This window comes from Watersipora subatra, chromosome 3 (genome assembly GCF_963576615.1).
Source record: "Watersipora subatra chromosome 3, tzWatSuba1.1, whole genome shotgun sequence".
Taxonomy (NCBI): Eukaryota; Metazoa; Bryozoa; class Gymnolaemata; order Cheilostomatida; family Watersiporidae; genus Watersipora; species Watersipora subatra.
Window position 1 is genome coordinate 72,809,390 of NC_088710.1, and position 11,122 is coordinate 72,820,511.

Consider the following 11,122-nt stretch of genomic DNA (forward strand, 5'->3'; position numbering starts at 1 on the left):
TCCAACTCATCGTCGTAATGGTGGTCGATATTTACAACCCAAAACAAGTTTGTTTTGTTCAGCTATGGTTACCACAATAAAGGCAAACAATTTTACAAGTTTGAACTAAAAAGCGAGTCTAGACGTCTGTGAATGTTCGCTTAGAATTCAGTAGATACCTTTCGTATTGCAACTATATCTAACCCTTTTGTCTTGACGGAGTATCGCGCACATCACGAGACATTAATGATTTTTTTTCCGAGTTTGTATTTCGATATTATCTCCCCACAATCGAACAGAAAATTCATTTTTTACTATACTTTCACTGATGAATATGAGGCGGATTCAAGCGAGTACGTAGAACCAAAGGTGTCAGTGGAGGCATAAGCACCAATACATGTACTTCAAGATTCACAAATCTACATCAATTTTCTGCAGGTAATGAAGACACTACACCAAGGCTTTTTAAACATGTAAATTTAGTGCCCGATTTAGTGCATTAAAGTCTGGTTATTTCTGCTCATAATTGGTTCCATCCAATTAATGTAGCCTTTGAAGCATTGGTTGTTGCATTTTCCCTCGATTTTTCAGATGTTCACATGCGTAATTAACCAGTGTAGGACCTATACCTGTCATGCAAAGCAAGGCAATTCTTCAGATGTTCACACGTGTAATTAACCAATGTATGTAGGACCATACCTGCCAACTCTCACGCATTGGGCGTGAGACTCACGCAATCACCCCAAAGAAAAAATGAAAATGCGTGAGATTTTTGCCCCAATTTCCACAATTTTATATATACTATCATTGATATATCAATTGCCCCAAAACCAAATCTCACGCCTTGCCCCACTCTTGGGTTGGCAGGCCTGTGTAGGACCTATACATTTCATGCAAGGCAAGCTCGCTATTATATTGACTTACTGTGCTCTTTCAAAGGCTATCCTTGCTATCACATAAGTAATAAGAACTGTATCTGTCATTTCTTTCATTGTGGTTATAAAAATCTGCACACAATTGCAAACTCCCATCTGTCTTCCGAACCAAAACTACCAGAAGCTCCAGGTGTCTTTTCCTTATGAAATGGGTTTGTCTCAACATAGTTCCTTGATCAACTTTATGATTACTTCTCTTTGGGCCACCCCATGTCAGTAGAGTATTGTTTTATTGAATAAGCTCCATCAGGTGGCATTAATCTTGTAATGAGGTATCTTTGCCTTATTTAATATATATACTACAAATATGCAGCCAGAGTAGTCCTCGATTTTTTTGTCTAGAGAAGACTTGATTTTTTATTTTAGGGCTAAGGTCACTTCCTTCTAAAGATCTCACCATGATTTGTTGTGTTAAACAGGTAAAAGGAACTCAGCGCATGGAGACACTTCTGTATGACTAATAGTTTAGATATGGACTATAAGTGACCCAGCATGAGGATCAAAACAACAGATCGTGTCTTTGAGTATGTGAAATTGGGCTTTCCAAATCAATTTGACAATGATGCAAATTGAGGAAGTCTAAACTTAAGGATGTGTTCGTAGTGGATGTGAACAGGTTTGATTACCTATTGCAAAGTTGAGCACCATTAGGCCTTCAATGGGGAGAATGCTATGTCGGCTAATATGCTGCCCCTTTGGTAACAATCTATTTAGAGGTGTGACATAGGGTAACTGTTCTGTATTCAGTTGTACAGGTGGGCTGCATGTATTGATTTGGATCACCCCTGTCCAGTAGTAAGATAGGTAACCTAGATCAGGCTGACTTTCTGGAATATAACATGTGGCTGCATGGTTCCACTTGACTCTGGAATATAACATGTGGCTGCACGGTTCCACTTGACCCTGGAATATAACATGTGGCTGCATGGTTCCATTTGACTCTGAAAAATAACATGTGGTTGCATGGTTGTAATGTTTCCAGAAACTTCTAATAACATTTCTATCACCCTTGTTATTTGGTCTTGTTGTTTATCCTAGAAAAGGCTGCCAGAACCAGAATTAGAAATAGCCACAGCACAATGAAGTGCGATGATTCAAAAGGATTTCAAATACAGGCAATATTATTTCAATCAACAAAGTTCCTGTTGAGAGACGCTGCTAACTTTGTTATATCACTGCTGCAATCATGTTATTTCGGCTATTTTTTACTCAGTGAATCACAATCTTTCTGAAATTTTCAACACTGTTTTTTGTCAGCGAGTGTTTGTCTTCATCACTTTTACACCAGAGCTTCGACTGTCAAGATGTGAGTTCTCTGGTTTTACGTATTTCAGATATATGTTATATCTGACAGTGACAATCGATTATATTTTACTCATATTATTCAAGCATATTATACATATATTCTGCAAGTATTGTTATATGCAAGTATGCGGAGTTTCTACAAATACTTAACTAACTCTTTTCTGGAAAGGTGCAATAAGGTATGGTTATACATTTTTATTTTTTGAATTTTTTGTAATTGCATCTTAACTATAATCACCTTTATTTTTGTTGTTATTTAAACCCAACAATACTGTAACTGTACTTGTACCTTACTTGCAATGTTTCATTACTTATATAATTTTAGGTAGCAACGTTATGTTAAGCAAGTGTATATATCTTTGTAGTTTCACGGTGTTCTGTGGTGTGTATAAATAAAGCTACATACATGTATATACATCCCAACATCAGTGTACCATACGCAACAAAATCTAGGGGAGCAGTTACAATGGTTCCACTTGACTCTGGAATATAACATGTGGCTGCATGGTTCCACTTGACACTGGAATATAACATGTGGCTGCATGGTTCCACTTGACTCTGGAATATAACATGTGGCTGCATGGTTCCACTTGACTCTGGAATATAACATGTGGCTGGATGGTTCCACTTGACTCTGGAATATAACATGTTGCAGCATGGTCCCACTTGACCCTGGAATATAACATGTGGCTGCATGGTCCCACTTGACTTGGTTCATGTCCAGATGTCTTAAGCTCTTTGGTTAGTTTAGCTTCAGATGTAGACACTGGGAGTGTGTCATAGTATTTTTCTGTGGAGACATATGTCTCCATATATTTTTAAATGTCCTTCTCGTTGGCACTGCTAATAATACCAAGGTTTCTTTGCGCTAGGCAGGGTTTGGTTGTTTATTTTTCCAAGTTCTTGAGGTCGGTGTTTCGTCATTTGGCTTAGCAGTGTTAGCATTTGCTTCAGCTTCGCAGGATTTGTTGCTAGGATTTCATGAGTTCCTCATAGAGTTTGTTAGCTTTAAGAAGTTTTTATGGCTCAACCAGGGCTCATGCCTTCAAAAGTTTTGAGCTTATCTTGCATTTGTTGCAAACTAAGCAATGCACGACGGTATGACACAAGCAGAACTAATATTTGAGCAGAAGTTGACCTTGATAAATGTGATTGCATTTACCGCAGTCTTTACAGACTGTGAACACCGAAAGCTGTAAGAAGACAACTTTTAATTTTTCTTTAAAAAAAACAGGTATTTTGGTTTTCTAAATAGCTATAAACTTCAATAAAAATGACAACTTCACTTGTAACAATGAGCTCCATACATACACTGGCTTGTTCAGCTCTAGACTACTAGAGAGTTTAATAACGCTACCACTCTTCTGGGGTTGTGCCACTCAAATATTTGCCACGAAACTGCTATGGCATACCCTAATCAATAAGTAATCATACTAATAAATGGCTTATTGGGTGACTATCTCAGAGCAAAAGTTCCAATTGCTAATGTTAGCAGTTTTGGATATATAAAAATGTAGCTTTGAAAGCCATTAATGATATAAACAAACGTATCTCTCATAGCGTCTCAAAATAACAAGTTGTTAAGTATAAATTACCGAGTAGCTGAATATTGACTGAATGTGTCTTCTACAGTGTCTCAGGCTAACAAAACATCGATAAATACAAATAAGTGTGATAAGAAATGTTCTGTGATGTCTCCGACCTTTCCTCAACATTTAAGTATAGTTTTTGTTGTGACGACATCACACCTGACATCTCCTATGTGAGTTCATTAAGTTTGTGCACATTAGAAATTTGTATATAATATGGAGATTGCGAATCTCGGAAGACTGACACGCAAATGCCATTCACATGTATTTAGGCTTTAGTGAGCCAAGTGTAATGGATTTATAGCATACATTATCTCTGCGATATGTTGGCCATTTTTGTTTGGCTGAGCATTTTGCCTTCTTCATGACAAACAGCCGGTAGACTGAAATTACGAAATGATGAATCATGTTGTTTGCTAAGAACGGTGGTCAGCTTGGTCTTTCTGCTGACTCCGGAACTACAGCCTACACGTGAAAGGATAATGATTGGACCAAGTATATAGAGACTTTAAGTTTATTGGTCTACCATTTATGTTTAGAAGGTATATAATAATATGTTACCTTATTTTTACTCAGTCTTTTTCCTGCTCTTATCTGAATATATTCTAAGCCTTATTTTATATTCAAGGTATGTCTTAGTCTGAATTAGTAAATAAAAGGAATTATAACCTGTGAAATTAAGCTTGTTGTTATATCTATCAATCTAAATTGTGGATAAGAGATTTTAGTCGCATGCTATGCTATTCTAGGCTGTAACGGCTTATCACTGAACAGCGTTGGTCTATCAATATCTGATTATCTCAGATATTGTTTGAGTTTGTACAACTTTCCATAGTCATCATATCACTATGTCAAGTTGATTATCCTATGTCAATTGATTGTCTCAATTACATAGGACTACGTTATTTAAGTGGCAATTATAACACAAAAGTCATCCTTTCGGGGTTATGGGGTTACACTAATACTGTTCATCACAGTTTAGTGTAGCTGTGGGCATTATCAATAACCAGGAAGTCATCCTTTCAGGGTTATGTGGCTACGCTAACACTGTTCATCATAGTTTAGTGTAGCTATCTAGGCCTATTTGGATATTAGGGTTAATATTAATCTGACAGCACTTAAACTATAGTCCGTGAGTTCTTGAAGGTGTATTAATACATAGGTATTAGGGAAAATCCTTCACACTGGTGGCAGCGGTGGGATTCTATATAGTTTATAATGCGTCCGCGTCGTCAAGCGTCACCTGAACCAATGGCAACAGGAGGCGCAAATATGGACCAATTAGCTCAGGTTTTGGCTAACGTGAATTTAAATAGACAGGCAAATTTTAAACTACCTAAGTATGATGGTAGCGGAGATGTTGAATGGTATTTGTAGCAGTTCATTGATATTAGTGTTGCTAATCAATGGGAAGGTCGAGCTGCCTTATTACATCTAAAATGCACTTTGGAAGGGGTGGCTGCGGCTTGCAGTCGTGGGGAGGCACTTGAAATCGTCTTTCAAAGTCTACGGGCTCGTTTTGGCATTAGTCCAAGACAGGCTAGGGATAAACTAAGACAGTTAAGGTACGAGGCTAACTCATCGTTACACGTACTAGGAACTGAGGTGGAGCGATTAGTTGATATTGCTTACCCAGCTGCAGGTCAGGAAGTACGAAACACCTTGGCCATTGACTCCTTCACCCGAGCACTAAATCATAATGCGCTTCAACGCCATTTGTTAGTGCTTCCAATAGAGTCAGTAGCTGATGCTGTGACAGCTGCTCAGGAGTATTTCCAAGTGGAAAATAACTCGGGAAAAACAAAACATCACGTTTCTTCCGTAGAAGTGGATCAGGTTTTTGTCGAGAAGAAATCGCCAATAGAGTAGGTGATGGAGAAAATGTTACAGCAAATGGAAACAAACACAAAGGTTATGCAACAGCTTCTACAGCAAAAATCCACAGCTACAGGTAGATCCTCCGGCCACGCATCTAACAATGGATCGAGAACTCCTTTGCAATGCTATGAGTGCGGGGGCCCTCACCTAAAAATAAATTGTCCCGCTTTGAAGACGCAAACCTCAAAGGCAGGAAACGGAGATGGTCCACAGCAGTAAGGCCTGCTGACTGTGGCAAAATTGAGTGGTCACATTTTAAAAACTCTGTCCAAGCTTCTACTGTAGACGATGATTGTCTCTCGTCCTTGACTGTAGAGGGGTCAGATGGGCAGTTACCTTGTTCATCACAGGTAACAGAACCTGCACGCATCAACCCAAGTTATTTCCTTCCCGGGAAGTTGTCAAGTAGACCTGTTCATTTTCTGATAGACCCTGTTTGCACATCTAATATTATTTCGCAGCATGTGTTTGAAAGAATGTCTACAGGAGTTAGAGATCAATTGATGCCATATGGGTCTCAGGGGAGACTTGCAGATGGTAGTCATATGGAGATCTCAGGGACAATTGAATTGTCAGGGAGACTCAGAGACGTTGCTTTCGTATCTGAATTCCTAGTATGCCCTATCACGGAGGATGCGATACTAGGAATGCCGTTTTTAGAAAACAATGCATGCATTATGGATTTTAGGTTGCAGAGTTTGAAAATGAAAGGTAGAGATGGCGATAGACTGCAAAGTAAAGTTCAAGTTGTTCACAAGGTTACAATTCCGGCTCATTCTGAGATGATAGTGAAAGGTAGGCTTTGTGTAGAAACTACAAATCAAATAGGAGTCGTTGACAGGTGGGAAGAGAATCCCAAGGCAACCCCTGGGTTCATGCTGAGAACATGTTTAGCACAGGTAAATGAAAAATGACAAGTTCCAATACGCTGCATAAATATAACACAGACACCGATTATGATAAATGCAGGTAGTTGCGTTGGAATGTTTCATGCGGTGGAGGTTCCCAGTGAGGGAGAGGTAGAGATACGCCAGATAACTGATGTGTTAAATAAGAGTAGTAGTCGAACTGGAGATCATCTCTCTGTAGACTCTATGCCTGAGCACATTCGCTCGGTGTATCTGGAAGCCATAAGGCTTTGTACAACTGACAAAGAAAGAAATAGTATTGGGAAGCTGCTAGAGGAGTTTCAGGATGTTTTCAGCAGGTCGGACACTAATGTTGGCCGTACGCATTTTGTCGAACATTCCATACCTGTTAAACCAGGAACTCGACCGATCAAGCAGCAAGTTCGACGGCTTAGACCAGAAAAGGAAGCGGAAGTTGAGCGGCAGATAGTAGAACTATCAGAGCAGGTGCTCATCACCCCGTCTAATAGTGCTTGGAGTTCGCTGGTTGTCCGGGTGAAAAGAAAAGATGGAAATTGGCGTTTTTGTATTGATTACCGCCAGTTAAATTCAGTCACCGAACAAGACTGCCATCCTCTGCCTCGAATTGACGAAAGTCTAGATGCCTTAGCAGGGAGTAAAATATTCAGCACCCTCGATTTAATCTCAGGTTACTGGCAACTTCCTCTAGATGAAGATGCGCATGACAAATCCTCATTTGTCACTCGAGATGGACTTTGGAAGTGGAGAGTACTTCCATTTGGGCTCACTTCTGCTCCTGCATGTTTCAGTCGCTTCATGGAGCGAGTAATGAGAGGTCTTCATTGGAAAACCTTGCTCTTGTATCTTGACGATATTATTGTGTTCAGTGGCGATATTGATTCACATGTTGAGAGATTAGCGGCTGTGTTTGAACGCTTACGTGCAGCAGCTCTAAAGTTAAAGCCACGTAAATGCAAACTTTTCAAAGCTGAAATGAAATACCTTGGCCACGTTGTTAGCGCGGATGGTGTTGCCACCAACCCAGAGAAAATTGAAGATGTGAAGAGTTGGCCGGTTCCAAAATGTGTGCGTGAACTAAAAGCTTTTCTCGGAACAGCGGGTTATTACCGCTAGTATGTTCCTAATTTCTCAGCTATTGCTAGCCCTTTGCACCGGATAACATCTACATCTGCTTCGTTTTGTTGGTTGCCAGAATGTCAGAAATTATTTGAAAGTTTGAAACAGAGTTTGGTGACTTCAGAAGTTCTTGGGTATCCAGATCCTAGCCTCCCTTTCATTCTTGATACGGACGCTAGTGCTGAAGGTATAGGAGGAGTCTTGTTACAAATCCAAAATGGCAAAGAAAGAGTTATCTCTCATTACAGCAAGTTGTTCAGCCCTCTTGAGCGAAACTATTGCGTAACTCGAAGGGAACTTCTTGCCGTCATCAAATGTGTCAAACACTTCCGACCTTATCTGTATGGTCGTCAGTTCCTTGTCAGAACGGATCATGCCTCATTGATATTGTTGGCTAGAAGAAAAGAGCCTTCGTGTCAGGTGGCTCGGTGGTTAGAAATTTTCGGAGAATTCCAGTATCGGATCGAGCACCGGAAAGGTATTCCCCACAGAAACGCGGATGGTATAAGTCGAATGACTTGTTTTGATTGTAAGCAATGTAAACAAATAGAGATCCGAGATGGTGGACCTACAAAAGAAGAAATAGTGGCAGAACTTATGGTGGATGAAAATAGATCATCTCTATTTCCACCAAATCGTACAGAATGGAGCACCGGATCATCTCCGGTACCATGCCATTATCCCACTAGAGGTAAAATTGATTTAGTTGGACCTAGTGAACGTAGTAGCAACATGGTGGAGGGCTCAGCGCCCTTTAACCTGATGGAAATGGAGGGATCGTCTCCCACCATTTCTTTCGTGGACTCGCAGTCTATGAATAACAAAGTTGTGAGTTTACAAAAACAGCAGCCAAGTGAGGTTGCAGACATTTACAATGCTGTGGCAAGCGGTCAAGAGATTTCACGGCAAAAGCTTGAAGGCGGTAGTAAGGAGTTAAGGAAATTACCCAGTTTGTTACCATCCCTAAAGATTCTAAATGAGGGGCTGGTGATTCAGATTAAAATGAATGGACGGATGCATAATTGCACTATTTGTCCCAAAGCGGCGTGTAAAACAGTTATATGGGAGACTCATCATCTGACCCATAGTGGTATAATGCGGATTGCTCGTCGCGTTCGCGTGCAGTGGTTTTGGCCCGGCATGATGACGGAAATTCGCAAGCTCGTTCACACTTGCGAAACTTGTCAACGAAACACAGCACAGTTCCACAATCCGAAAACCCCCAACGGCTATACAGCTGCCGACCCTGACAAAAAGTGGCTGTGGATTTAGTAGGGTCACTCCTCCAAACTGAACGTGGGAACCAATGGATTCTGATTATAACCGACCATTTCACAAGATGGCAAGATGCTCTACCTCTGCCTGATGCCACTGCTCCGGTAGTAGCAGAAGCACTTGATAGCCGTATCTTCTGTTACCTGGGATTGCCAGAACAAATACACTCCGACCAGGGCGCACAATTCCAATCCGCCCTAATGGTAGAGCTTTGTCGGCTCTGAAAGATAGCCAAAAGTAAAACCACTCCCTACCACCCTCAAGGGAATAGTATGGTAGAGAGAATGAATCGGACGCTCGGGAACTCATTGCGCAGTCTCCTGTTGGGAAGACAACAAGAGGACTGAGATCTTCTCTTGCCTCAAATTATGAGAGGGTTCCGGGCCTCACCCCATTCTGCAACTGGCGAGACAGCAAACTATCTTATGTTTGGAAGAGAAACGCGACTCCCGGATCAAATCGTTTATGGGGTAACAGATACTGAAAATGTTACCACCCAACAATATGCCCTAGAGTTGTTGGAGCGACTTCAAGAGGCCCAAGACAAGCTGCGGCAGCAGCTCAAAATTCGAACGGATGATTCTGACGAACCCCCACTATACGAAATCGGTGACTTGGTTAACATGACATGAAAAAGAAAGAAGAGGGGGCAGAGCGAGAAACTGTGTCCTAAATTTGTTGGTCCTTTCCGAATCACTGAGGCGAGGCCCAACCACACTTACAAACTGGAGCGGAATGGTCAGGAATCCATTCAAAATGAAGGTCGACTAAAACCGTTTGTGGAGAGTGTGGAAGAAGCGGGTCAGGCTTCGTTTATCCCGGAACCTGTGCGCCATCCTAACATGAAAGGAGCTAGAAAACTTAGAGAGAAAAAGGCACCTGATCCTTTGTTTAGTTTAGAAGAGTTTCCTCCGCTATTACCAAACCCAAAAGAGCGACAGTCAACTGAGCAAGGAGCTTCCGCGGAAAATGTAGTAGAAGCCACCGCTCAGCCTGAGGCGTTAGAAAAAAGACAGACGTTCACTGAACATTATCTCGTAGATTATGCAAGTAAGTGATGGATCATCTCCATTGCCACGGCTGTGATCGTCTCACAGGCCCATCTTGTGTTGGGAAGTAGTTAGTTACACACATATATATATACCTAGTCTCGTGTTATTATATTTTATTATATTATCATCACCATACCCGAAGAACTGAGGGAACTGAAATCCATTCAGCGTCGTCTCGCCTCCAAAGTTGCTGCCAAAGAAAAAAGACTCCAGAGAGCATCCAAGGAAACTTTAACCCACTGACTCTAATCTTTTACTCACATTATTATTATTGTTACTCTTACTGTTGTATATTATCTCGATTTAAATGCCCTTTTTTTTAATTAAGTCATTTAAAGGAAGGGGCTGGGTAATGGATTTATAGCATACATTATCTCTGCGATATGTTGGCCATTTTTGTTTGGCTGAGCATTTTGCCTTCTTCATGACAAATAGCAGGTAGACTGAAATTACGAAATGATGAATCATGTTGTTTGCTAAGAACGGTGGTCAGCTTGGTATTTCTGCTGACTCCGGAACTACAGCCTACACGTGAAAGGATAATGATTGGACCAAGTATATAGAGACTTTAAGTTTATTGGTCTACCATTTATGTTTAGAAGGTATATAATAATGTGTTACCTTATTTTTACTCAGTCTTTTTCCTGCTTTTATCTGAATATCATTCTAAGTCTTATTCTATATTCAAGGTATGTTTTAGTCTGAATTAGTAAATAAAAGGAATTATAACCTGTGAAATTAAGCTTGTTGTTATATCTATCAATCTAAATTGTTGATAAGAGATTTTAGTCGTATGCTATGCTATTCTAGGCTGTAATGGCTTATCACCGAACAGCGTTGGTCTATCAATATCTGATAATCTCAGATATTGTTTGAGTTTGTACAACTTTCCATAGTCATCATATCACTATGTCAAGTTGATTATCCTATGTCAATTGATTGTCTCAATTACATAGGACTACGTTATTGAAGTGGCAATTATAACACGAAAGTCATCCTTTCGGGGTTATGGGGTTACACTAATACTGTTCATCACAGTTTAGTGTAGCTGTGGGCATTATCAATAACCAGGAAGTCATCCTTTCAGGGTTATGTGGCTACGC